Source organism: Camelus ferus, chromosome 25 (assembly GCF_009834535.1).
Source record: "Camelus ferus isolate YT-003-E chromosome 25, BCGSAC_Cfer_1.0, whole genome shotgun sequence".
In the NCBI taxonomy this organism is placed as follows: domain Eukaryota; kingdom Metazoa; phylum Chordata; class Mammalia; order Artiodactyla; family Camelidae; genus Camelus; species Camelus ferus.
Window position 1 is genome coordinate 10273352 of NC_045720.1, and position 25363 is coordinate 10298714.

General features: G+C 42.8%; 1 long non-coding RNA gene across 1 annotated transcript in view; it reads right to left on the reverse strand.

Annotated features, from left to right (window-relative positions):
- The window catches only part of LOC116659790, a 37597-nt gene extending 14267 nt beyond the window's left edge, over window positions 1-23330 (reverse strand). The window contains exons 1-2 of the long non-coding RNA XR_004315139.1: window positions 23237-23330; window positions 9161-9291 (exon numbers count right to left, since the gene is read on the reverse strand). This is a non-coding gene — a long non-coding RNA (uncharacterized LOC116659790). The remainder of the gene's footprint in view (window positions 1-9160; window positions 9292-23236) is intronic.
- Window positions 23331-25363: the final 2033 nt, after the last annotated feature.

The window sequence follows — 25363 nt, forward strand, 5'->3', positions numbered from 1 at the left end:
CCACTTAGGTATTCATGTAAGGATTCGTTTATTCATCCAGCTTACATTAGAAGCCTGCTACGGACCAGGGGCCGTGATTAAGGCATGGCACTGCTCTCTGAGAAAGATGACACTCTCGAATTAAAGAGGTAAGAGAGAGAAGGGAGGCCCATGTCAGAGAATTTGAGGATTAGAGAAAGCCTGGAGAGGTAGACGTGTACCAAAGAAGAGCCTCCAACAGATGGAGAGATAAGAGTTGAATTTAATTACATGTATTATTGAGATTCCTGTTAGAGCCTCTTTGCTAGGTGTCAGGGGCAAATAGTAAATAAGGCACTAAGCTTGTCTTCAAAGAATTAATTCCCTGTTATGAAAAAAAGATGAGATTTTTCTTTAAAAGATAATTTTGGGTACCACATGGGAGGGGCAAGACCATGAGTGGGACGTAGGTGGTGTAATTTAGGCAACAATGATAAAAGCCTGACTACTGCCATCGCAGTGGAGATGGGGAGAAACAAATACACTGGGAAAATACTACAGAGACAGACTGGACAGAACGAGATAAACGACTGAATTTGGAGATCAAATGGGAGATGAGAATCAAGAAATATTCGTAGAAAATTAGCCTTCGGCAATTAGGTAGAAGATGGTGCCAATCCATGAGCTGGGTGAAGACGTACAGAGGTCAGCAGTGCATGCTATGAGACAGTAGACTCACGGTGTGGGGGGTACTCAAGAGGAGAAGTCAGAAAGGCAGGTGAAGAGTTTGGAGATGCAAATCTGAAGTTCAGAGAGGGAGCACCGCCAGAAGTAGTTTGGAAGTCATCAGCATAGAGATGGTAATTGAGGGCATGAAAGTAAAAGGTATCATCCAGGAAGTGTGTGGAATGAGGATCAAGAAGCCCTCAGGACCACAATCCTACAGACACGTGGATTTTACCCAGTAAGACCCATTTCAGACTTCTGACCTCCAGAACAGTAAGAGAACAAGTCTATGTTGTTTAAGGTACTCAGCTTGTGGTACTTTGTTACAACAGCAAGAGGAAACTCATCCAGGTGGTCACAGAGGTCCTTAATTCAAGTTGGGACCAAAATACGGTGAACCCCAAGTGTCCTCATCCTGAAAGAAGCAAGGCATGGGCCAGCACGCCTCCTATCCTGGGCACTCAGCTGCTGTGTGGCCAGAACCAACGAGAATGGCCTCCCACTTTTTGTGGTTTTATGCTAAGCACGTCGGCATCACACAGAGGCTGAGAGGGCAGAGCTCACAGACTGTATGACCATGTTTATGCAGAGTTCAAAAACAAGCAAAACAAATCCACAACACGGGAAGTTAGAGAGCAGGGTTACCATGGTGGGAGGAGGGGTCATGTTTGGGAGGGAGCACGTGGGGGACTTCTGGCCACTGGGTATGGTCTGTTTCTTGACTTGGATGCTCTACTCATAATGCAATGACACAGGCATTAACAAACATTTTCTGTGAAGGGCCAGATAGGAAATATTTTAGGCTCTGGGGGCCATACGTCTCTGTCTCAACTCCTCAGCTCTGCCACTGCAGCGCAAAGGCAGCCATTGACAATTCATAAATGATGGGTACTGCTGCATTCCAATAAAACCTCCTTCATCAAAACAGGTGGCAGGCTGGAACGGGTCCGCTGGCCATATTCGGCCAGCCCTCATGGTGATGCCTTGAGCTGTGTATGTATGATTTGCGCACTTCTCCACATGTCTCTCATTGTTCAATATTTTTGAAGTTTAAAATCTAATAAACAAAGTAGAATAGAGGGTAGGATTCTGGATTCAATTCCTGACTTTTACTGAATTGCTCCGTGATGCTCCTTGAGATCTCTGTGCCTTTATTTCCTCACCTGGGACCTGGGGACAATAATGTGACCTCTTTCATAGGATTATTGTGATGGTGAAGTGAGACACAACATGTACAATGTTTAAAGCAGTGCTGGCTTTATAAGCAGCCTTTAATCAGTATTTGTTATTATTCTTATCAGCGATGGTCCTAACAACTGTATGGACGTTGGCATTGCTAGCCCTGTGTCACCAATGAGAAACCGGAGCAGCTGTTGCCCTGCCAGGATCGTTCAGTGTCCTCAGTCTCTCTTCCGATTTCTTACGCTGGCACACGAGACTCTCTCCAGCCTCTAGGTCTTACTTCCAGCCACACAGATGCCATCACAGCAAATTACAGCTCCCTCACCGCACCACGCTCTTTCTGCCCCTGTACTTCGGGGAATGCTGATCTCTCTGCCTGGAATAGCCTTCATCTTAGTTACTTGGCAATCCCTCATCTGAAGGTCATCTCATCAAGCCCTAATGCCATTGCCTCTGTGAAGATTTTGAGTCTTAGGGACCAGGGATTAGTAACCTCAGAACTTGAACACATGTATCAGTTATCATTTTTCTTATTCTTGTATGTCTCTGTCAAGAGCCAAGGACATTCTAGACACCCAGTACGTGTCTGCTGAATGGACCACATATCCGTGTGTCCCTGCGACCATAAACTCTTACGCATCCTTGAGTCCCCAGCACCCAGCATAACGCCCAGCACAGGACTGATGTTCAATAAATGTATGTCAGATGGTTGAATAAATTGCTTGTTGGAACCAGCCCCAAGGCCTGGGCATCCCACAGACATGTAGAGCTGAGATGATGAGACATTCACTGAGCCCCACAGAAGGTTCTAGCCATCGTGCATTCCATTTACCATGGAATAATAGTATAAAAGTCTTCTCTGCATTTTACACCATAGGGGACAGTCTATGGACGTTGCCATAATTGTTGCTCACATTTTCCAGTCACAACAACAAATAAAATACATGCCCACCATTTCCCAGAGAGTCAGTGAAAGACAGGAACCCAACTGAGGCAATTACTCTCCATCTCTGCTATCTGCAACTGTCTACAGCTCCAGTAGAATCCAAGAACGTTGCACTTTAGAGACCACTAAGTCCAGCCCCATCATTTTACAGATGAGGGGGAAAAATAATTCGTAGAGTTCTCTTTTTTCCAGATCATTTTGCTTTTTCCCCGCCCCTGGACTTAATAAGACATAAAACTATTTACAAATATTTTATTTCACTTTTAATCAGTTACAGTCTTACAAATACAGGCATATATCCATAGCTGAGGAAAAAAACAATAAAAATTATTTAGGAGAAATATTGTTATGCAGCCAGGATCTAATAACAGAACAAATAACCAAGGGTCCTATTTCACCATTTGTCAATAATGACAGTTCATGATATGGAAATCATTTTACACAGCCATTTCAAAGCACAGTCATGATGAGCACAATGCCCACGTTTGAAGGAGAACACGGTTCTGTAGGAAAGACTAAATTGCTTTGGTTTATCACAAATAATTGACAGAAGGGGAAAAATGTGTGATCAAGAGTACTCACCACTCTTAGGGGAGTTTCCAGAGACATTGAGAGCTGCCTCCTGTTCTAACCAACTCCTACATCTCTGGAAACCGGTTTCCCATCTTCTGAGTCATCCCAGCCTGCCCCTACTCCCTGCTGCTGGGAACAAGAAGTGAAGTGCCAAACGAGGACTGCCAGGCACAGTTCTGGAAACCAAGAGACAAAACCTGACTAGAAATAAAGCTCTCTGTGCTCCTGTCTTGCTTCTTTCATGGCATCTCCCTCCAGTGCCTTGTGCAAATGCTAATCAAGCCCATCTCCCCATTGACCCTGATTTGTCAGCCTTCATAATGCTTCAGGATGCCTGGATCTCCTTTACGCGACCCTTGGCCTGCTCTATTTCCAATTCTGCAGAACTCGATTCAGCATCACTTCTCCCCCACCTTCCTGCTGCTTGACAGGCCCCAGAGAGTGCCTCCCTTAGAGCACCCATCATCATTTATCTATCTCCCCAGTAGACCGCAAGCTACTGGAGACAGGGGCTGTGACCTACACCTCAGTGTCTATCACAGTGCCAGGCAATACGAGTTTGCCAACTGAATGCATGCAGAAGTAGGTTTTGGGGGAGAAACCAAAGTCAAATAGGATGGGGCTGGGAGAAGATATTGCAAAGCTTGCCCAGTAATTTTGAGGAACAAAGTTAGCTAAGCTTCATTATAAATGGACTTCTCAGAGATTTTCGTATACGCATGTGCTTAGCTAACATCCAAGGGTGTGATATTTACTTAGTAGAGATGTACTTCCCAACATACTCATCCATGGAACACTGTGTGTGTGTGTGTGTGTGTGTGTGTGTGTGTGCGCGTCTGTGTGTGGTGCTTCTTTAACATCTCCCAGAAATGCTGCTCAGGAGATGAAGTTTTAGAGCATCCAAACTGGACCATTTCCTTAATGGTGAACTTGTTACCGGAAAGTACATTGTGTATCAATGTCTAAGTTATAAATTCCACGTGCAAGGCTACAACTGCTACCACAAACAGTTGAGCTGAGTTAGACTCAAGAGTAATTGAAGTCAACTTTGAGGCTGAAACTCTTGCAAAGAACAAGTTCTTCCTCCAAAGTTCTGAAAAAAAATCCGTCTGGACTTTTGACCCAGAAACATCTTGCTTGCCCCAGAAACATTTTCCATGGAAAAACAAAAGAAATGGCTGAACTAAGTTTCCTAGTTTCAACTCTTTTCATCTTTAGATGAGAAAAGGACACCAGAAATAGCTTCTCACCATTGCATTCATGCAACGTATTTCCAGGTTCTCCAAATGCAGTGTGGAAAAAATAATGAGCAGAAAAACATCTTTTGAAACCCTGGCAGTTCCCCCAACAAATGATATTTTTGTCAGCATAAAATTCTTGCCAATGATTTATGAGTGTTTTGAATCCCCCAGGTATTTTATCAATGAATAAGGTAGAAAGGAAATGTGATTCTGACATTCATTCCAAAAAAAAATTTACTGATCAATTATTATGTGCCAGTGTTGAAGGTAAAAATGTTGAGTTCTAGAAGATGAAAAAAATAATCTATCAAGAAGGTTGCTGTACCTTTGCAAAGAATAATCATAATTAAAAAAAATAGCTATAACAGGAACGTTATCAGGTCTACCAGGACACCCTTAGCATAAAAGCACATGGTAGATGCTCAATAAATGTTGAGGAAATGAGTGTGGAAATAAATGAATATATGGACAGCATTGGAATGGATGTCTTGACATGCAAGACTGGGGAACACAAGGACTGGGAATTGAGAAGGACTTTGCAAATGGGCACCCTGACATAGACATATTCTAGATACATGGGGAGGATAGGAGGGAGCCCTCCTAAGTGAGCAAGGTGGCAGGAGAGGAGGGGTGTGTTCCAAGGGCAATGACTAACCTGTCTGATGGGGAGTTTGGGTTGGGACACCGTATTCCCACTAGCACAAGTACATTGGGAAAAGTCTTAGAGAAACACTAAATGTCACATTATGGAGCTAGAATTTCATCCTAAATATGAAAGGAAACCACAGGAAAAAAGCTTTGACCTGAAGAGAGATAGACAAAGGCTCTTTTCAGGAAGAAAGATGTCTCGTCATAGATCACAAAGGGGGAAACATTCATTGGCTAGGTATTGAATAACAACCCTCTCCAGTCAGAAGTCCCCCGGAACACAGGTACAAACCAAGGCTTCGGCATTTTATTCATGCAAGGAACTGGGGGGACAATGCCAGAGAGCAGCAACTATGACATTACAGAGGGCAAGCCGCTGCTGCTTAACAGCCATGAGATTTGAGGCAAGTTACTTAACCTTGCCAAACCTCAATTTCCTCCATTGCAGAATGGGGATAAGAATAGTGCCTACCGCCCAAGGTTGGTGGTGAGGATTAAATGAGACGAGGAATGTCACCTACTGTTTACAACGTACTTGACCCACAGCAAATGGTCAAAACGTATTACTTATTCACATTAGACTTGAAATCACAATTAACACTGCGTCCCCTCGGCAGGTCTTTGTTAAGAAGATTATGAACTATGAACGAATGAACTAGCTTTAAAGATGCTAATGAAAAGGAAAAAAAAGATGCTAATGCTTTTGCCTTCTTGTGAGATTTTGGAACACGTTTTGAGGGACTGTTGCAATCAGAATTAATATTCTTCTCCTTTCATTCCTATTTTGTCACATTTGAGTACCTGTAATTGTATACCACAGGGATGCAATTTTTTGTGACATCAAAGGCCCGTTGGTGGCCACCCTGTCTCTTGCTATCCTAATTCAATTTCCATTTTCTGATGACAAAGTTAGAAAATGGCAATGTCAACTCATTCTCAGTGTCCACCTGTAGGGGCTTGTCTAAGGTCACACAGCCACCAGCCACCAGCCACCGAGGGAGCAGGACCTCGAATGCAGGTTTTCTTATTTCCAGGATGGAGTCCACTCACACCCATGCAATGGCATTTTCCACCCTGACTAAAATGTGCCAACTAAGCAGTGATGCTAAGGTGACAGCAAGTCCTGAAGCGTCCCCTTGAAGAGACAGAGGAATGCATAGGTGTTTACTGGCATGTGGCAAATTTATAGCGTTCACTTTCCAAATGAGTCAGATACACACATTCTAATGGCTTCATTCAATTTTCGCATTAAATATAGGAAATCTTATATAGTAACCCACATGCAAATATTTGAAGTGGTGCTTTTCAGCTCACAATGTTTTTCCTGAACTTTCTAATTAACAACCTGAATCGGTGTGGAAACAGTATAGAAAGCTCTTGTATTTTGGCATCAGAAATTTCCACACTGTGTAGCACAGCATGAGAGGATCTCATGCTGACATCAGTACTCCCCCAGCTGATACGCAAGGCTCTGCTTATAAAAGACAGCCCCAGGTTGCGGAACACATGTCTAAATATAGACCAGAGGCTCAAACCTCTTAATCCTTCTTAGCAGAAGTCATCAAACAGTAACCAAAATAACACTCCATGAGCTTGTCTTGGTTTTGGGTCAGAAGATATCTCTGGTCAGAAGGTATGACTTTGCAACTTCCCATAAAAGTTAGGAATTATTTTATGAATACAATGCCATTTTATGAATGCTCCAATTGCCTGTCATTAGCACTAAATACTATAGCTATCTCAAAGTGTGTCTCCTACAACAAAACTCAGCTTAAAGGTCCTCGTGGAAAGAGCTTCCATAATTGGAGTCTATGTTCTCAAAATGATCTGCAACTGACTTTCCTATTCCAGTACTTTGCATCTTGCGAAGGGTTGACATGTTAACCTGTCACTTTCACAACCAGCTGTGGTCCACTTAGAGGCAGGAATTGTCCAATTATCTTTTCTGGAGGACAAGAGGCATCTGGTTTTGGGGATGTTCCCCACGCCTTGGATGATGGAGCAGACCAAATGGTTACCCACAACAGACACTATACAAAAGATAAGGGGGTGAATGCAAATCAGAGCCAAGGAGGGTCACCACAGCAGTACCAAGGTGAGAGGGACATGACCAGTGTTAGCTCCCAAGAAAGAGTACACATCCAGAGGTGAACGTTGAGGATGATGCCCCAGGCCAGGGTGATGAAGAACAGACAGGAGAGTGAAGTATGAAGGAGAATGCGGTAGAAAGGGTTAGGACAGAGATAGAATGAGGTGGCAGAATGGAGGGCCGTTTCCATGGATCGTCAGCTCTCTAGTGATGGCTTAAAGATAAAGGAGAAAGTCAGCCATTGGAAAGAGGCAGGGTTAGACTTGAGATCATTCCTTTCTGCATCTGCTGTGCCTGGCACACTCCCTGGAACAAATCAGGTAGTTGATAATTATATCCTGAATAAATGAAGGAATCAATCAACCAATCAACCAAAGAGTCTTCTAAGAGTTGACCTACATATTCCAACAATAATCTCTGCCTCTGCCTCATTTGTGTAATAATTTGACCATCTTCTGTTGTAGCAATTCTCAGGGCTTGCTTTTATGTATCTATGGGTCTCCCCCAATTAGATTATTTCCACATCCCCAGAAGAGCAGCCATGAGTCCTTGTAGAGAGCAGAATGCCATATCTTGCACAGAGTAAGTGTTCTATAAATGCCTATGGAGTTGCACTGAACAATGCTGAATTTAAATGAATTTCTTTTCAGTACAAATTAGTTTAGTGGTTTGAAATAAGAGTTTTGTTTTAGATCAAGGGTAAAAATAGAAACAGGAAAAAAAAAAAGAATAAGCACATGAAATGACACTCAACGTCACTAGTCATTAGAGAAATATAAATCAAAACCACAATGAGCAATCACTTCACACCCATTAGCATGGATATCATAAAAAAAAAGGGGACAAAACCCCAGAAACTAATAAATACTGGAGAGGATGTGGAGAAATTAGCATGCTGTGCATTGCTGATAGGAATGTAAAATGGTGCAGCTGCTGTGGAAAATGGTATGGCGACTCCTCAAAAAATTAAAACTAAAATTATCATAGGATCCAACAATCCCACTCCTGGGCATATACCCAGCAGAAGTGAAAACAAGGACTTGAGCAGGCATTTGAGCAGGACACCCATGTCCATAGTAGCATCATTTATGATAACCAAATGTGAAAGCCACCCAGAAAGTGTCCTTCAACAGATAAATGTGGCACATACACCCCATGGAATAGTACTCTGTCTTCAAAAGGAAGGGACTTCTAAAGTATGCTACAACATGGATGAACCATATAGACATTATGCTAACTGAAAAAAGTCACTAAAGAACAAATACTATATGAATCCATTTATCTGAGGTACCTAAAGTATACAAATTCATAGAGACAGAAAGCAAAATAGTGATTATGGACTGGAGATGAGAGGAATAGAAAGTTATTGCTCAAGGGTACAGAGTTTCAGTTTTGGAAGATGAAAAAAGTTCTGGAGATGGTTACACAGCAATGTGAATGCACTTAATGCCACTGAACTGCACACTTAAAAATCACCGAATGGTAAATTTTATGTTATGTATCTTTTGGCCACCATTAAATAATAGACACCTTATTAGCAGAATCTTAAAAAATTGATAAATCACTCTACCTTCCTAGAGGTTTACCATTTTGGCTATTTCCCTTTTTTATATCAGTTTTAAAAAAGAAGAACTAATGACCACCAAAACACATACAACCATACACACACACAAACACCTCAACCACAATGTACTCACACACAGACACACACACACATATGTATACATTATTTTATAGTAAGACTATTTTTTCTAAGCCAAATTGCTGACTCTAGTAATAGAAGCCAGGATATCTTACCTCCAAGACCTCTCAGCTGATTATCTTCCAAAGGAGCAGGCAGGCTTTATTCCCTCTCCGTTGCAAAGGACTCATTCTCATGGGATCTCCCACATCCTTTGAGTACCAAGACTCAAAAAGCAGAAATAAACCTAAGAGTGAGGCAGACAAGGACAGTGAATGTTAAGTCTCCTCCTGGTCTCACAGAGAAAAGAGGTGTTTGTCTTTCCCTCTTACAAGAGACTCCCCTTCAGCAAAACTCACTCAGAAGCAGGGAGAAAGTTAGAGAGAGGTCTTACAGGCCACCTCCCCACACGGGACTCTGATGGATGTCACATGTACGACCACACCACTATGACAATGAGACATCTGGCTCTGCAGCCAATCCTGGATACTGAACCCAGATCCCAGATTCAGATCTACTCAAGAACTCAGAGAAGGTCTGTGCTTCTGATCATGGGTTTAATGAACAAAGTAACCACGGCACAGAATTGGAGGCTGGAAAGGACCTTTCAGCCCCTGCTCACTTCAGAGGTGGTTCCCCCGCCTCCTCACCAGCATTGTCCCCCATCCTGCACACCCAATTCAAGTCCCACCCTGTTCATAAACCTTCTCCCAATCAATCAAATTCTCAGGGATTTCTTCCGTCTCAATTCCTGAATTTGTCCTCTAAAATTATTGTAATTCCAGATGGGAAAAATGAAGTTCTAAAGTCACAAGAAGTGGAAAGTTGTAAGGAGGAATTTAAAGAAAGGCTGAAGATCCCTTCCAAACCTAGGTTTTTTCTACATTTCATTATACTTTAAGATAAGTAAACCATTAACCCAGGAACTTTCAGAGAAGTAAAGGCCACCTTGGTGTGGTGTGGTTATTTCACTAAATAAGTTAAATTTTTATTTAAAAAATAAAATTGTTAAATTATTAAAAATATATTTCTCATTCAAGTAGCTTTTACTGAGCACCTGTAAGATGTCAGGTACTGTGGTAGAAAAGGGGGTCCAGAGATGAATTATGGAGGTATCTGTCCTTGGGAGTTTTGGAGACAGGTAAATAAACAAACGATTGAAACAAACTGCAGTAGGCACCACGACCGATGTTTTTGAGATGCTTCAAGCATTTCCAGGCACAGAGGAGACACTCAGTAATCGTAAGTCAAATTAATCAATCAACAAATTAACTAATAATTCATAGGTAGCTAATGAATTAATTAGACTTTGCCTGAGAAGTTTAGGGAAGCTATTTATCAAAGATTTGGATTTAAACTGGGTCTCCATGCGTTCATTGATTCATTCAAGTGATCAGTCATTTATTCCTGCATTGAGCACCGTGATTGGTTACTAGGCACTGTGAGAAACTGAGATAAATAAAGAAGGGCCTTTACTCTCACTAATTATAGAACAGGGTTGCAGCGAACGTTCTGTTGTACATGTTTTATTCTGATCTCTGTGTGTTCCATTTGAATGTAAGGCCCATGAAGGCAGGATCATTCTCTGGCTTTCTCTCTGGCGCATTTGAAATGCCTACAGCAGTGCCTGGCGCCAGGTAAGCCCTCCACAACTAGCGTCAGAGTAAATGAACGAGTGATCGGCCGAACAGATGGGCAGTGCATCCACACCGTTGTGAGAGCCACATCTCCTTAGCAACATTTCAGGAGCAGATGGAGGAAGAACTCAAGGAGGAAACAAGGAAGGACCTGGCAGGAGGAGAACCAGAAGGGTGCTCTGTCAGAAAAGCCAACAGAGATCAGAAATTCCAAAAGGAAAAGGGGGTTGGCCTGCCTTCATCCAAGAATCATTTTTGATCAACCACTTTGGGCCCAGGACTGAGACAATCTGGGAGCCTTGGGTGCAAACTTTCACAGGGGCACTCACTCTCAGAATCATTCAGGTTCAGTGTTGGCACCTGAAAGCAGCCCTTCCTAAATTCTGTGTCCTCAATATCTCACTGGCCTTGCTCCTAGCCCTGCTGGGCCCAGCACTGCGCTCAGTGACAGGGGGATCACAGTCAGTAAAACACAATCCCCTCCCTGAAGAAACTCAAGGTCGAATGGGTAGAAGACCTAAAGCCAGTGATTGCAATGCAGAAGATGAGTTTTGCCAGCAGTAAGCAGAAGGAGCAGGGGAATGAGGCAAGGAGCACCTCAATCAGACCACAGGCTCAGAAAATGGCATGATGCTTGAGCTGAGACTAAGGGGCAACCACAAACTCAGAGAGGGAGAAGGAGGAACAGCATTCCAGGCAAGGGAACAGTATCCACAAAGGCTAGGGGGCTTGACAGCGCATCAAGTGTTTTGAAATGGTGATGTGGGGGAGCCCGAAGTGAAAAAAGGTTGGTAGTAAAGGCGGCTAGGAATGTAGCCTCCCGTTATTCGTCCTTTCAGGCTGGAACTTCATCTTTATTTTCACAGTTCTATTAGTATCTGGGGCAGTTTTCCTTGGAATCGAGGTGCTGCCTAAATTAATTGGGAGGCCCATCACTCTGTTCATCCTGCCTGGTCGTGGCCTCCCAGAGAACAAGGAGGCGGCCCCAGCTGAGTCTCTGCCGCTCAGTCAGATGTATTTTTAGCCCCAGCAGAAAATAACAGCAGTGTGCATTTAATAAAAATATCAAGCCCTGGGAATGATCTAGTGCCAGTGTTGGAGCAATCAGGGATGGAATATGTTTCCAATTGAATTACTACTGTGGTCATAGTTATAAAAAGAGAGAGGGAGGAGAAAAATGTTAGGCTGGTCAGTTTCTCGGGAGCATTTAATCTTGGTTCACTCTAATTTTAACGTTCAAAGACACATGAGCCAACTCTGCCCTTAGGAGTTATTTCAGGGGAACTGGCCAATGCTTGCAACTTACAGTCGGCACTGGGCAGCCCTACTCTCTGAAGTTTTCTTTTTTCCTCTTCTATTTCTATCCTCCTTTTCTCCCTCCTCCCAGTTTTGGCCTCCACTAGTTCTTCTGCTCACACGCTGATGAGACACAGTGCGAATAATTACAATGAGGGTAAATTTAGACTCTGACAAAACCAAAGGGTGTGAGCTCACGAGCTGGGCTCAGGGAGAAGTGGAGACAGTGCAGCATCAAGAAAGAGCCTAAGAGGTGCAAACGACCAGTTGTCAAGGAAATAAGTCACAGGAATATAATGTGCTGCACAGGGAATATCGTCAATAATATTATAATAACTTTGTATGGTGTGTAATCCATAAAAGTATTGAATCACTATGTTGTGCACCTGAAACTAATATAATATTGAACATCAGCTATACTTCAATTTAAAAAATAATAATTTTTAAAAAGAGACAGAGCCTATGGGAGTTGTGAGTACCATGCTCCCCAACAGCTTCCAGAAAAAAAGTCTCCATTTTTAAAAAATTGTCATAAACTCCTTCCAATCTGATCACACTTTACCTCCATAGCATGGTCTTTCTCCTTATTCCCCGCATACCTTTTTGTCGTGTTCTCTAGTGAAAAAAATCATAAAGATTAGCTGTTTCATATTAAGGGCCTCCTTTGCACCAGGCACTGGTTGAGCAATTACAGAAGTTCTGTCATTTCATCCTGAAACTGACATTGAAAAGCAGACACCATTAGCTATGTTACTGGTGAGGAGGCTGAAGCTTGCACAGGTTAAGCCTCTTTCCAAAGATCACTAGCTAATAAGTGGCAGAACTTACATTCTGGATCATTCTAGAGCCTATCCACCCTGTCCACTGTCTGAGCCTGACTTCCCAATTTGAGCTAGTTCCTTACAATGCTATGGATCTGCACAGCCCTAAAATCTTACCCATGCTGGCCCTCTCTTTGAAATGTCTTCCCACCCATTTTCCTAGAATTCTCTCCTAAAATATCTTAGTTTTTGTCCACATCTGTTGTAGCATGTATTATTATTAGAATTGATAATAATCACTATTATATATTCAATTCATATTGTATGCCAGGCATTGTTCTGAGTGCTTTGCATGTAATTAGTAACTGATGTAATTAGTTACCTACCACACTGTAAAATGGAGTTAACGAATGCTCCTTGCTTACAGGGTGGCAATGGGACTGTACAAAAATGTACGTAAAGTGCATGCTTTGTTTCCTTCTGCTCACTATCGTTCCTCTCTGGGTCTGCCCATGGATCATTTTGTTATTTTCTAAGTAAGGGCACATGATGACTAAAGGAAAAGCATACTGCCCTTGCTAATCCTTGAAAGAAGGTCTCCCTCCTGGGACTAATGCCTGGGTAGGTGACTACCCTGTCCTGGGGATGCTGAGTGGTCCCCAGGAGTACACAAGAACAGACTTCTGTGATGCTAAATGTAAGCCGACTTCATTCACCTGCTTCGTGCCACTCTGGTACCTTGCAGCTGTTGGCTGGGAGAGGGCCAAAGCAGAACACTCATTTAATAAAATGACTCAGGCCTTGAGCTGAGAGAATAGAGGAAGTAAACTGGTCAGCTTTTTAAGTTACTCCCAAGAAGGGCGTGTGAGGGCAGAGCATCACTTATGGGTAGAGTGCATCTCATCAAGTTTGCTGAAAATGCACGGCCCAGCACCTGGCACAGAGAAAACACATAATAAATGTATTTTTAAATATGTTGACTTTGAAATTATTTTGACAACCCCATTTGAAATATTAAGGATTAATCATATTCTTATTTCAAATACATTTGCCTACAGATATCTCTTATTTTTCCACCAATATGGAAAAGCACAACCTAGAAACTAGGTTTCACTTTAAAATAATGAGACCTGTTTTCAGATCCCTTGAATGGAATGAAAGCCATCCTCACCTCCACTAACCACCTGTCATGTACTGGCTTTGTGACCTTGTGTTAGTCACTGACCCTTCTGACCCTCAATTTCCTAATCTGTAAGTTGGCAATAATAATCTTTGCCCATCTACTTATAAGGCTGTTTGAGGAGCAAAATAACATTCAATGTGACAATGCTAGATAATGTCAATTGTACAGGGTGTGCGTGCTGGAACTACTTATCATTAATCTTGTTCACTGTTTGTTTAAATTGGACATAAACTTGTAAAAAGAAAAATCTTGTTTACTGTTCTTACCAGCAGCTTCATCAGCTGTTCAGAAATTTGACTTTGACTTCTTGTCTCCATATGTACCTAAAATTAGTCGGAAACCCCAGTCCAAGAATAGAGCAGGAGATTTCTAAGTCAGACAGACCTGGGTTCAAACCCAAATACCCTCCCTAACTGGCTACTTCCCTTGGTCTTAGTCCCCTCATCTGTAAGATGGAGATTATAATATCCAGCTTACAGAGTTGTCATAAGAATCAAACATAAGTCTGTGTAACCCATCCCACTAAAGACAAGTTCACAGCTGAACTGGAATTCAAAACAAGACTCTCGCCACCCAAACCAGTGACGTGAACTTGAGCAGGGTAAGCGCTCCAGAACTAACATATCATTTTGGGGGACTTATTTCCATTTCCTAAGCAAGTTACCACTGTGTGGTGGAGCCCTGGGTTTGACCTGGTATTGAATGTATATGTTAATTACTCCTACACACTTGGTTGTTCACAAAGCACTGGAATGGATAAAAAGACGTGCAAGCACAATGAGTACCACCAATGAAAACCTTACAGTCTAGTTGGGAAGGTAAATACATAGAGAGACGTCGCTAAGGAATAATCCCAAGGAGGCTTGAAGAATAAAAGGTCAGGATCTAGAATATTCTCTGAGATCAACTTCCCACATAAAGAAGCTGAGATAAACACTTTGGCGACCAGGTCCATACTTCGGCCAACGTCAGCCCACATGATGACATGAAAATAAGAATAATAAGCATATCAATAAATAACAACTAGAGGAGCAGTAGTTCACATTTGTGGCGTGCCCACTATGTTCTAGGTGCTACATTTAATCCTTGTATCCGTCAGACTTCTTTTAATGCTCACAGCAATCATCATGGACTCCAAATGCATAGAAATTGAATATCAAAACATTACCCTGAATGAAAGAACTTTATATAAAAGAGAACATACAGTATGATTTAATTTGAAGCTCTAAAATAAGAAAAACTAACCTATGTGGTAAAAAAAAAAACCATCAAAATAGTGGTTGTGTCTGGTGGGGGGTGGGGGTGGGGGTGGGTAAAGACACTGACAGACTTGAGGGCACTTTTGGGGTCTCAGTCATGTTCCATATCTCATAAGGGGTTTGCATTACACAAGCATATACATTTGTCAAAATCATCAATGGTAGACCTAAGATTTGTACATTTTATTGTATTTTTTTAAAATGTAAACAAATATTGAACTCTAGATAATAATAAAAATGCTGAAGTATTAAGGAGAAAGTGTTCTGATGTCTACAACCTCCCTTTAATTTTATGAAAAAAAAAATAAGATTGATCAATGAATAGATCAATGGATAAATACGTGATCATGCAAATAAGTAATATAAAATGATGTGATAGCATTGTGGTGGTTACATTTCTATACATGTAACCATTCTTATAATGAAATTTAGAGGGGAAAAAAAAAGGAAACCCACAGGGGCACACATAATTCTCATACTCTTAAGAAAATAAGTTTAAATTGGATCAGAAGGAGCTGAAAGGTATGACTTCATACACCTAGACTGGCATGGAACATTTGCCCTGAGATAATCAGACCCTTCTCCAAAGGAGGAGCACGGTCTCACCCTTGCTGAGTCACTCCTGAGCTGAGACCCAGCCGCGTGAGGGAGTGAAAGTCAAGCGCATGTGCTAATGGGCCCGCGTGCCCAGGGGGAGGCTGACATCACCAGAGGCTCATCTCTTGGATCATCAGAGTGACCTGTTTGCCGGGTCTGGGAGGGGAAGAGACAGCCAAGTGCTCCCCAAGCCAGCAAATGAGAAGCTCACCCTTGGCAAGCGATGACTCCACTCTCCAGTGTGATCATATTCAGTCCTTCAGTCAGTTTTTATTTGGTTAGTTTTACTCAATAATCCCCCCCGGCTTGGTCTCCGGGCGGCTCTAGAAGGGCCTTTGTTCAGGATGATGTAACTGGCCTTGATCTTTTCTCAAGGGAAAGAGCTGCTGGTCCATGGAAAAGCCTTGGATGTAATGTTAGGAAGCCTGGTTATGGATACACATGTATATATCTCCATGGACTCCATTTTTTTTACTTTCAAAATTTTTCATTGTTGTATAGTCTGCTTACAATGTTGTGTTAATTTCTGGTGTACAGCACAGTGATTTAGTTAGGAATACATATATATATTCCTTTTTATATATTTTTTCACTATAGGCCATTACAAGGTATTGAATATATTTCCCTGTGCCATAGAGTGGAACCTTCCTGTTTATCTATTTTATATATAGTGGTTAGTATCTGTTAATCCCAAACTTTTAATTTACCCTTCCTCCCTTTTCCCTTTTGGTAACCCTAAGTTTGTTTTCTATGTCTGTGAGTCTGTCTCTGTTTTGTAAATAAGTTCATTTGTCTCATTTTTTTAGATTCCACATTTAAGTGATATCACATGATATTTTTCTTTCTCTTTCTGGCTTACTTCATTTAGTATGACAATCTCCAGGTTTGCCCATGTTGCTGCAAATGGCATTATTTTATTCTTTTCTATGGCTGAGTAGTATTCCATTGTATGTATATACCACATCTTCTTTATCCAGTCATCTGTCAATGGACATTTAGGCTGTTTCCATGTCTTGGCTATTGTAAATAGTGCTGCTCTGAACATTGGGGTGCATGTATCTTTTTGAATTAGAGTTTCCTTTCATGGACTCTACTTTAAATACATATATTTAAAGTAGCTCTTGGACCCCATGTGAGTCCCTTAAATTACTTAGCTTCTGGTTTCCTCCCGGCACCCTGGTGCTCTGTAAAGATTTACCATAAACTCCTCATGAGGACCGGATCGCCATCCTATTTATGTCCTCAGGGGCTAACCTGGTACTCTAACCTACACAAAGCTCTCAGCAAATAAAGAAAATAAATGTCTGCACGGAAATGAAGGAACAGCTACCGTACACAGCCACCTTGCGCAGTATTGCGAACGCTGATGGATTCTGAATCCAGCATTTTGTTCTTTACTGGTACATGCCACAGTGTCACTAAACAGCCAGTGTTCCCCCTGTTTATTTTTAATTCTCACCACACCCTAATGAGATACCCACAGTCACCCTCACTTTACAGTGTGGGAAAACCGAGGCTGAGAGCAGTTTGCCATTGACCAGGAACTGAAGCCTCACTGGCTTGACTTCAGAGGCCACCCCCTTACTTCTCACGCAACGATGGCCGGTCAAATCAGCCTGCGTCACCATCTCCCAGCACTGCATCTTATCCTTTCTTCGTAAAAGACCGTAACAGCTTTGTCCACACTTGACGGAACAAGGAAAACGGTGCAAATGCAGGCAAGGGAGCTCTTCTTAGAGAAAACTCCAAATACCCTTGGTTTGCAGCCTCCGCAAAGGAACAATGAAACAAGTCAATCTCCTCTTAATTGTGGGCCAGGCCCTGCTGCAAACTGCATCGCACCTTTGGGTCACCCAAGTGGATGAGAAGTCCCTTGTTGGTGAGACAAAAGGGCTACAAGTCACTTAAAAGTGAGAGCAGAGGGTCTTCAATGCCAGGGCCTGATTGATCGAGGCACAGGGAAAATGTGCTCTCTGCAGACCGTGACAAAACGGCCCGGGCCATTCATCTTCCCTGAGCACAGCTTTTCTCCTCCCCACTGGGGAGAATGGGGCTCTAATCCAGAGCACGGCTACACCTGCCACATTCTGTTTCCACGGCTGTGGCTGCCCTGAGATTACTCTTTGAAGAGGAGATTAAAAAAAAAAAAAAAAAAAAGAATTCCAGGAGGAAGAATGATTCTTAGTTTCTTTATCCTTGGATGATACTTCTGACCTGCAGGAAGAAGGCTAAATCACACAGTGATGCCAGAAACTTTATTCTGATCGTTAAATCTCATCATTCCTCAAAAGCCACGTGATTCTCATCTCTCCTGCCTACAGAGACGCGGTGTGAGTTTCTAGGCGAATGAAGTCCAGCCAGTAGGACCACTTAATCACCCAGATTGTGCCAGACACTGTGCACAGTACATCAGATATCTTACTGTCCTCTATCCTCATGGTGACCTTTGATCTAGGCATGCACACCCAATTTGCAGATGAGGAAAATGTGGTTTACCTCTTAGTTTAGAAGTGGGTACTTGACTGGAGTTTTGAAGGAAGAAGGTCATTTAAATAGGCTTCACGCAAGTAGTGGGGACAGTAGCGGGTAAGTGAGCACCAACAGTAGGGACGCTAATGCCTTCATCCCAGGAGACTGATCTGAATATTAAATAAACTAATGTATGGGACAGTGTTTGAGATATTGAAGGCATTCAGTAGAAGTCTGGTGACTCTTAATGAAGAAGAGGTAAGATACAAAAGAACCAGAAAACAAAGCAATGGAGATGAAATAGCACATCACCTGAAGAAGGTGAGACACAAAGGAGTGACTGAACTGGGACTGGAATGGCACGGGGAAGAGTTTGGGTTTGATCCAGAAGAGGGAAGACAGAACCACTGCAGGTTCTTTTCTCTTTCTATTTTTTTAAATTGAAGTAGAGTCGATTTCCAATGTTGTGTTCATTTCTGGTGTGTACAGCATAGTGATTCAGTTATGCATGTATATAGTCTTTTCATATTCTTTTTTATTATAGATTACACGGTGTTGAATATAAGTCCCCGTGCTGTACAGTAGCTCCTTGTTGTTTATTTATTGTATATATAGTAGTTTGCATCTGCTAATCCCAAACTCTTCTCCCTCCCTTCCTGCCCTGGTAACCATAAATTTGTTTTCTATGTCTGTGGATCTGTTTCCATGTTGTAAATAAGTTCATATGCGTCATTTTTAAAGATTCCACATATAAGTGATGTCACATGTTATTTGTCTTTCTCTGGCCAATTTATTTCACTCAGTATGATAATCTCCAGATCCATCCACATTGCTGCAAATGGCATTATTTCGTTCTTTTTTATGGCTGAGTAGTATTCTGTTGTCTACGTATACCACAAATTCTTTATCCGATTATCTGTCGAGGGACATTTAGGTTACTTCCATGTCTTGGGTATTGTAAATAGTGCTGCTGTGAACACTGGGGTGTGTGTATCTTTTCAAATTAGAGTTGCCTCCGGATATATGCCCAAGAGTGGGATTGCTGGATCATATGAGTCTATTTTTAGTTTTTTGAAGAATCTCCATACTGTTTTCCACAGTGGCTGCATCAAATTACATTCCCATCCATAGTATAGGCAGGTTCCTTTTTCTCCACACCTTCTCCAGCATTTATCATTTGTGGATTTTTAATGATCGTTACCCTGACAAGTGTGAGGTGATACCTCCTTGTAGTTTTGACATCGCAAGTTCTTGAGCAGAGGAGTGGCAAAGCAAAAGGAGAGGTATTTGAAGCCGTCCCTCATCTCTGGGATGTGATGATAATTTTGGCATCATCTCAGTTGCCCAACTGCAGCTAATATTTTTCTTCATTGTCTGATGCTTATAATTCCACAGCATTTTTTTTTTCCCTCAAAGTATGGTCAGCCAGCAGCGGAATTCCCTGGGGAGCCTGAGAAAATGGCATAGTTCAAGGCCCAGCCCTGACTTAGGAATTCAGAAACTCTTAGAGATAACACCCAGGAACTCACATGCTTCCAAATGCCCTGATGATTCTCACTCACGCTGGTGTCTGAAAGCCACTCATCTAAAATGAGGAGTTTCAAACTTAGAGTAAAGAAGAGTCCTCATCAGGACAGGTCATATTATCATCCTCAGGGCACTGGGTTTCCAAGGGCTATTCATAGTATAATAATAAACCAAAGACAGTTGTAGCCCTCTTTTAAACTGCCAGACACCTAAAAATAAAGTCAGCAAGTGATGTGAGTTCAAGCCTCAGAAGAGAGGCCAGAGGAGGAATTACAATTAGTAACTGGCCCCTTGTTACAGAGCAGCACTTTTTTAGGCTGCAGCTCATGCCAATTCAGTGGCCTAGGACACAGCTCAGCTAAGGTCCAGCTTACACTGCTGGCTGAACAGAGTCCTGGAAAGTGGCCGTGACTCTCACCAGCTCTGAGATTTGAAGCAGGGCTGCAGAGCCAATGGAGGGATGTGGGAAGAGATTCAAGTCAGGTCAATGGCATTGACTTGGCACCTAGCATGGGGTAGACACGCCAGGGAACTTGGTGGACACTCGGGTAAGAGCACTGTCCTCAGGGGACTGCAATCCAGTGCAATACAAAATGCAAGAATATAATATCACAGTAAAAGAAAAAAAAAAGATTAGGAAAACAGAAAAATGAAGATTGGTCTTAAATAAGTTAGGAAGGAAAGTCTCCTTGGAGGAGGTTGACAATGAGCAAGGTCTTATTAAGAGTGGGATTGCAGCAGGCAGAGATGAGGGGTGAGCCTATTCGGACAGAGAAAATGTTGCCTGCAAAGAAATACAGTCAGGAAACTAGGAAACGCTGAAACTTCAGCTGTAATAGAGGTGTTGATTCCTTCCCCAGGAATAACGGGGCAAGAGCTCAGAAAGACAGACTGGGAGCGATTCATGAATGCCTTATATGCCGGACCAAGAAATGGGGTCATTATTCTGTAGGCAACACCAAGAGCTTTATTAAAATAACCTTGGTGACAAAGTGGAGAGTCATCTGCAGTGAGAAGATGTAGTAGCTTTGTAATTTTCCTTGCAGGTAGGATGTGTCTGTGTCTCCTTCTAGCCTGAGGTCCAGGAGAGAAGGACTATATTCTTAGAACGTCTGCTTCTTCTTCTGAGCTTAGCACAGCTCTGGGGAGACAGAAGGCACTAAACCAATGCTTGTCAAGTTGGTTCAAAGTCAGGCAGATCAGATCGGAGCTACCATAATTGTCTAGGCAGCAGAGATCATGAAAGTCTTTCTTCGGGCCGTGTCAGGGGACAAAGAGAGAGAAACCACATTTTTCCTTTACTTGTTTTACAGCATGAAAGTATTTTCCTACCTTAGTTCAAAGTTTAGTTGATATATTGATGGCAAACCTACTCTAATTTCTATCCACCCTGGGTCTACGCCATTTGCGACGTGACTTCATCAAGAGGTGAAGTCTGGACTTCTGACTCCTGCATCTGGGCTAGCCTTATAACACTGCTCTGGAAAATAGAACGTGGGGGAAGTGGACCAGTTCTGAGCCTAGACTTTAAGAGGTCCTGAGCAATTTTTGAACCATTGAGGAACATGTCACCACCATGAACAGGAGCCCAGGGTAGTCTGTTGAAGAATGAGAGACATCCCATGCCCCAGCTGACACACTAGCTGGTATTTGATGCACGAGAACAGATAAGACCAGCCAAGCCCAGCTCAGGTTCTCAGGACTGTCCAGCTGACCCATAGACTCAAAAATAACAATAAATAGTTGGGGTTTTTTTTCCATGTAAATGTTGTGGTGGTTTGTTAACTGACACAGGGGGCCTCTAGATTAGCGTTTCTCATGGTCAAGGAAGCCAGACCCTCTTTCCAGTGATACATTGTAAACCAGGTTATGAAAAGAAAAAGATTTTTTGAGCATCTAGCTGGAGAGAGTTTGCTAAATGACAGAACATATTTTATTCTTTCAACAAGCATGTTGAGCATTAACCATGCGGTTACTAGGCACTTAGGACTTCGTTAAATATGAGTGCTCGGTCAGTGGTGACCAAAACCGGCCTTGCCCATGCAGAGCTTTGGGGTGCGGTCCCTTCGTGATTTACAAAGGGCTTTCATATGCACCAGATCATTCGATTCACACAACTTTTGGAGGAAGGCATTCTCAGTAGCCTCCAGTTCCAAATAAGGAAATTGAGGGCCAGAAAGGTCAACTAATTTTCTAAAATGATGCAAACAGTTAGTAAGCTCGCATGCCCCACTGGACTGGGAGCTCACTGTGGGTTAGGAAGATGCCCTTTGTTGTCCCAAGTCCTGGGACCAGATCAGTAGATCCTATCATTAGATTTGAACAGAACAAGCACAAAGACTAGGCTTCACACCTACAGCTCTGACTCCAAGCCCTCTGCCTGCTGTGTCACATCAGCCATCCATCCAGTACAGCGCTCTGGACCTTCCCGGCACAAGTCAAGGTCAGCTAACGGAAAGGAAGTCACGTTCCTCACACTGCCAGCTCCCAGTCACGTTCCTCAGTACTGCCAGCACCGAGCGCTGAGTGCGGTGAGGGTATCTGCTTAACGAAGCGACAAAGGTCTCGGGATTCAAGCATGGCAGCATCCAGGTGTTCGACTGTTTCCTCTCCCTCCACATCTCAGCTCTGCTTTGCTCTGTGTTGACTTTCTTATCAGGTGGCCTGTCTCAGCATCTTGGGTAAAACGGTCCCTGGTAACCCCAGACTTTCAAGAGCCTTTCAGCTCAAGATCCAAGGGACACTTTCTCTCTGAACATCCATGTTCATTCTTGATGTTGGACTTCCTCTGAGCTTAGGTTACCTGCCAAACCCAGAACTAATTATTCTGTCCAGGAAAATGGAGTGCTTTGATTGGCTACCTTTCTGTTATGATGAGCAAAGACAAGAACTGTCCATCAGAGTAATCAATAAATATTTTTAAATGAATGAATGAAGGAATCTTGGCTCACAAGGACATACATATCTCCACTGCAAAAGGACAAGCCAACAACATTTTCTCCCCTGCATTCTAAGAGCTGAGTGCCATCTAGCCAATCACCCTTCCTGGGAAGCAGAACACGGCCTGCAATTCTAGAAGCATCTGTACCTTGAGCGTATAATTAAATCAGAGGCAAGTACAGCTGAGGAGAAAGTAGGAAGACATGCATAAACTCTTCAATCTAGGAATGTTAGTGACCCTGTCATTATGTACCCTGCATGCTACTCTGTCCCTCTGGGGCTCCATAAATTCTGTGACTCTAACTGTTCTCCAGCTGAAAATGCATGCCTTCTTCTGGACTGTGGCTTTCCTCCACCCTTGCTTCATTGAAAGCCTGTTGATGTCACCCCCAAATTGAAGATTTACAAGGCATTGGGAAAGGGTTTGGATTGATCTAGGCAATATTAAAGGTAGAATGTTAGCATTGGGAATAGGGTGGGGAAGGTAAATTTTAAAAAGAAAAATTCTATTCCACATACTCACCGTGTGATCTTTAGCAGGTTATGTAAACTCTCTGAGTCCCTTTAGCTACATCAGCTACTTCCATCCAGCGTCAGTAACAAAATCTGCCTCCTATGGTCACTGTCATTGGGAACACAGTGGGCCTAGCATGGGTACCTGGAATATGACAAGTGTTTGACAAATGTTGGTCCTCCACTTCTTTATAGATATGAAATGTTCTGATTTCACTCATCAAATAAACTTAAAACCAAAACAAAAAACTCAAAAGGAATGCCTTTTAGAAATGGTCTTCTTAAAGCAAAAGCAAGTGATCAATCTAGTTGTCTAGACCACAATTTACCTGCGAGGGGCGGAGATACAGTCTGGGGTAAGCACGGGCTCTCAGCACAGGGAGCTTAAAGTCTAGTGGGTATGATTATGATCAAAGAAGGGACACCATGAACTTGGAAATATAATTGCATTTTAGCTGGTGAACATTGCCCTTACACTTTTGCACTGTTATTGAAATTCTGGGCATTTTTATTCTATCTCCCCAAATAAGCTATAAGCTGAACTAGGTAAAAATTTTTTCATACATTTTACTCTGGCAAATCAATGCAAAAAAATTTTTTGAATGATTTGAGAAAAGAGGTGGGGATTGGAAAGGAAGCGTTCTTTTCATTGTCCTATTGATTAACCGTTTTCCTCTGCGTAAATGCTTCCATTAAGGATGGCCAAGATCTGGGGTTCCTCTCCCAGCATAGCCACAAGACCACAGTACCTGGTTCAGCAAACCACGCACTTTACCATGGCTGTTTCTCCATCTGTAAACTAGACATTGTAGTACTTTCCCATCTTAACCTCACTGGGAATGTTTGTGACCCATTCAAAAGCGGGGATCAGATTTCCTTTGTCCGGTTCTCTGCATTTAGCAATTTCTGGCACTAGCATATGGTCAATACATGGCAACAGCATAAACAACAAACATTCCTTGTTTCTCTTGAGCCGCCCAGTTGGATGTACTGTTCTGATGTAGCCTGGGCTCAGCTGGTCTTGCTTGGACTCACACATGCATCACCGATCAGCTAGGGGGTCAACGGGGGCTGTCTGGTCCAGGATGCCCTCAGCTGGGATGCCTGCACTTTGCTCTCAGAGATGATCCTCTGAAAAACAAAGGTTTAGCAGAGCAGTTTAAAACTTATGTAATAGCACTGAGAGCTCTCCTGGGAAAGCTATTCCATCAGACAGGTCCACATGAGTGAAAAGGAAAGAGATTAGAAAGTGGATGTTCTGATTCCACACTCCTTTACGTTCTGCTGAAGGAAATATACAACCTTTCAAGAGGGCAACTTGGGGATATGTGTCAAAATGCATCCTGGCTGCTCCTTTGAGTTTACAGTTGAAAGGTTGGGGAAAATCAGGCTAGCCAGAGAGGGGCAGGGGAGAGAATCAAAAGGGGAGAGGCATGGGAGAAGAGATGTGGGGATAGGCAGTGAGGGGAGGCAGAAAAGTGAAAAGGCATCCTGCGTCCTAATGGTCCTCTTACACCTCTGTCCTAAGCTGTTCCAAAGACACTCATCACTCTAACACAGAGCCATGAGTCTCTCCTCACTTCCTAGAGAGAAGAAAATGTGGACAATTAAACACTTATGTAGGAATCCAGGTGGAGCAAACCACACAACCCAGGCTGACTCCCTCATCATCTCCAGTGGATGCAGCAGAGGGCGAGCCCCGTGGTAGAGCTCCAACCCCCTGGCAAGAAAAACAGCTATTGAAATTTGCTGAGCCCTGAGCATCAAGAACAGATCATACCGAAACCATCAAGTAGGTGTGTAATGAGATACCCAAATGTAACTGGATTGCATAGCTTCCATCTCTGAAATCTCTGCAGGGAAAAAAAAAATGCTTCTGTTTTTTTCCCCCTTATCTGTTCCTGTGTCTGGCCGCTGCCGGGGTGCGTAGCAAGCTCTCAACAGTCTGGAATATGTTCTCTATTGTGTTCTTTCTGTGAAGAAAATTACAACGTGAAAAGGAAAGGGGGCGGAGAGGAACATTACATTCTAAACAGCCTCAGGGAGATAATTGCAGAGACTGCTTTGCTCTCTCCTTGCTCGCCCGCCCTCCTCGGCTCCTCTGCATTTCTTCCGCCTTTAGAGTCTGGTGCAGGGC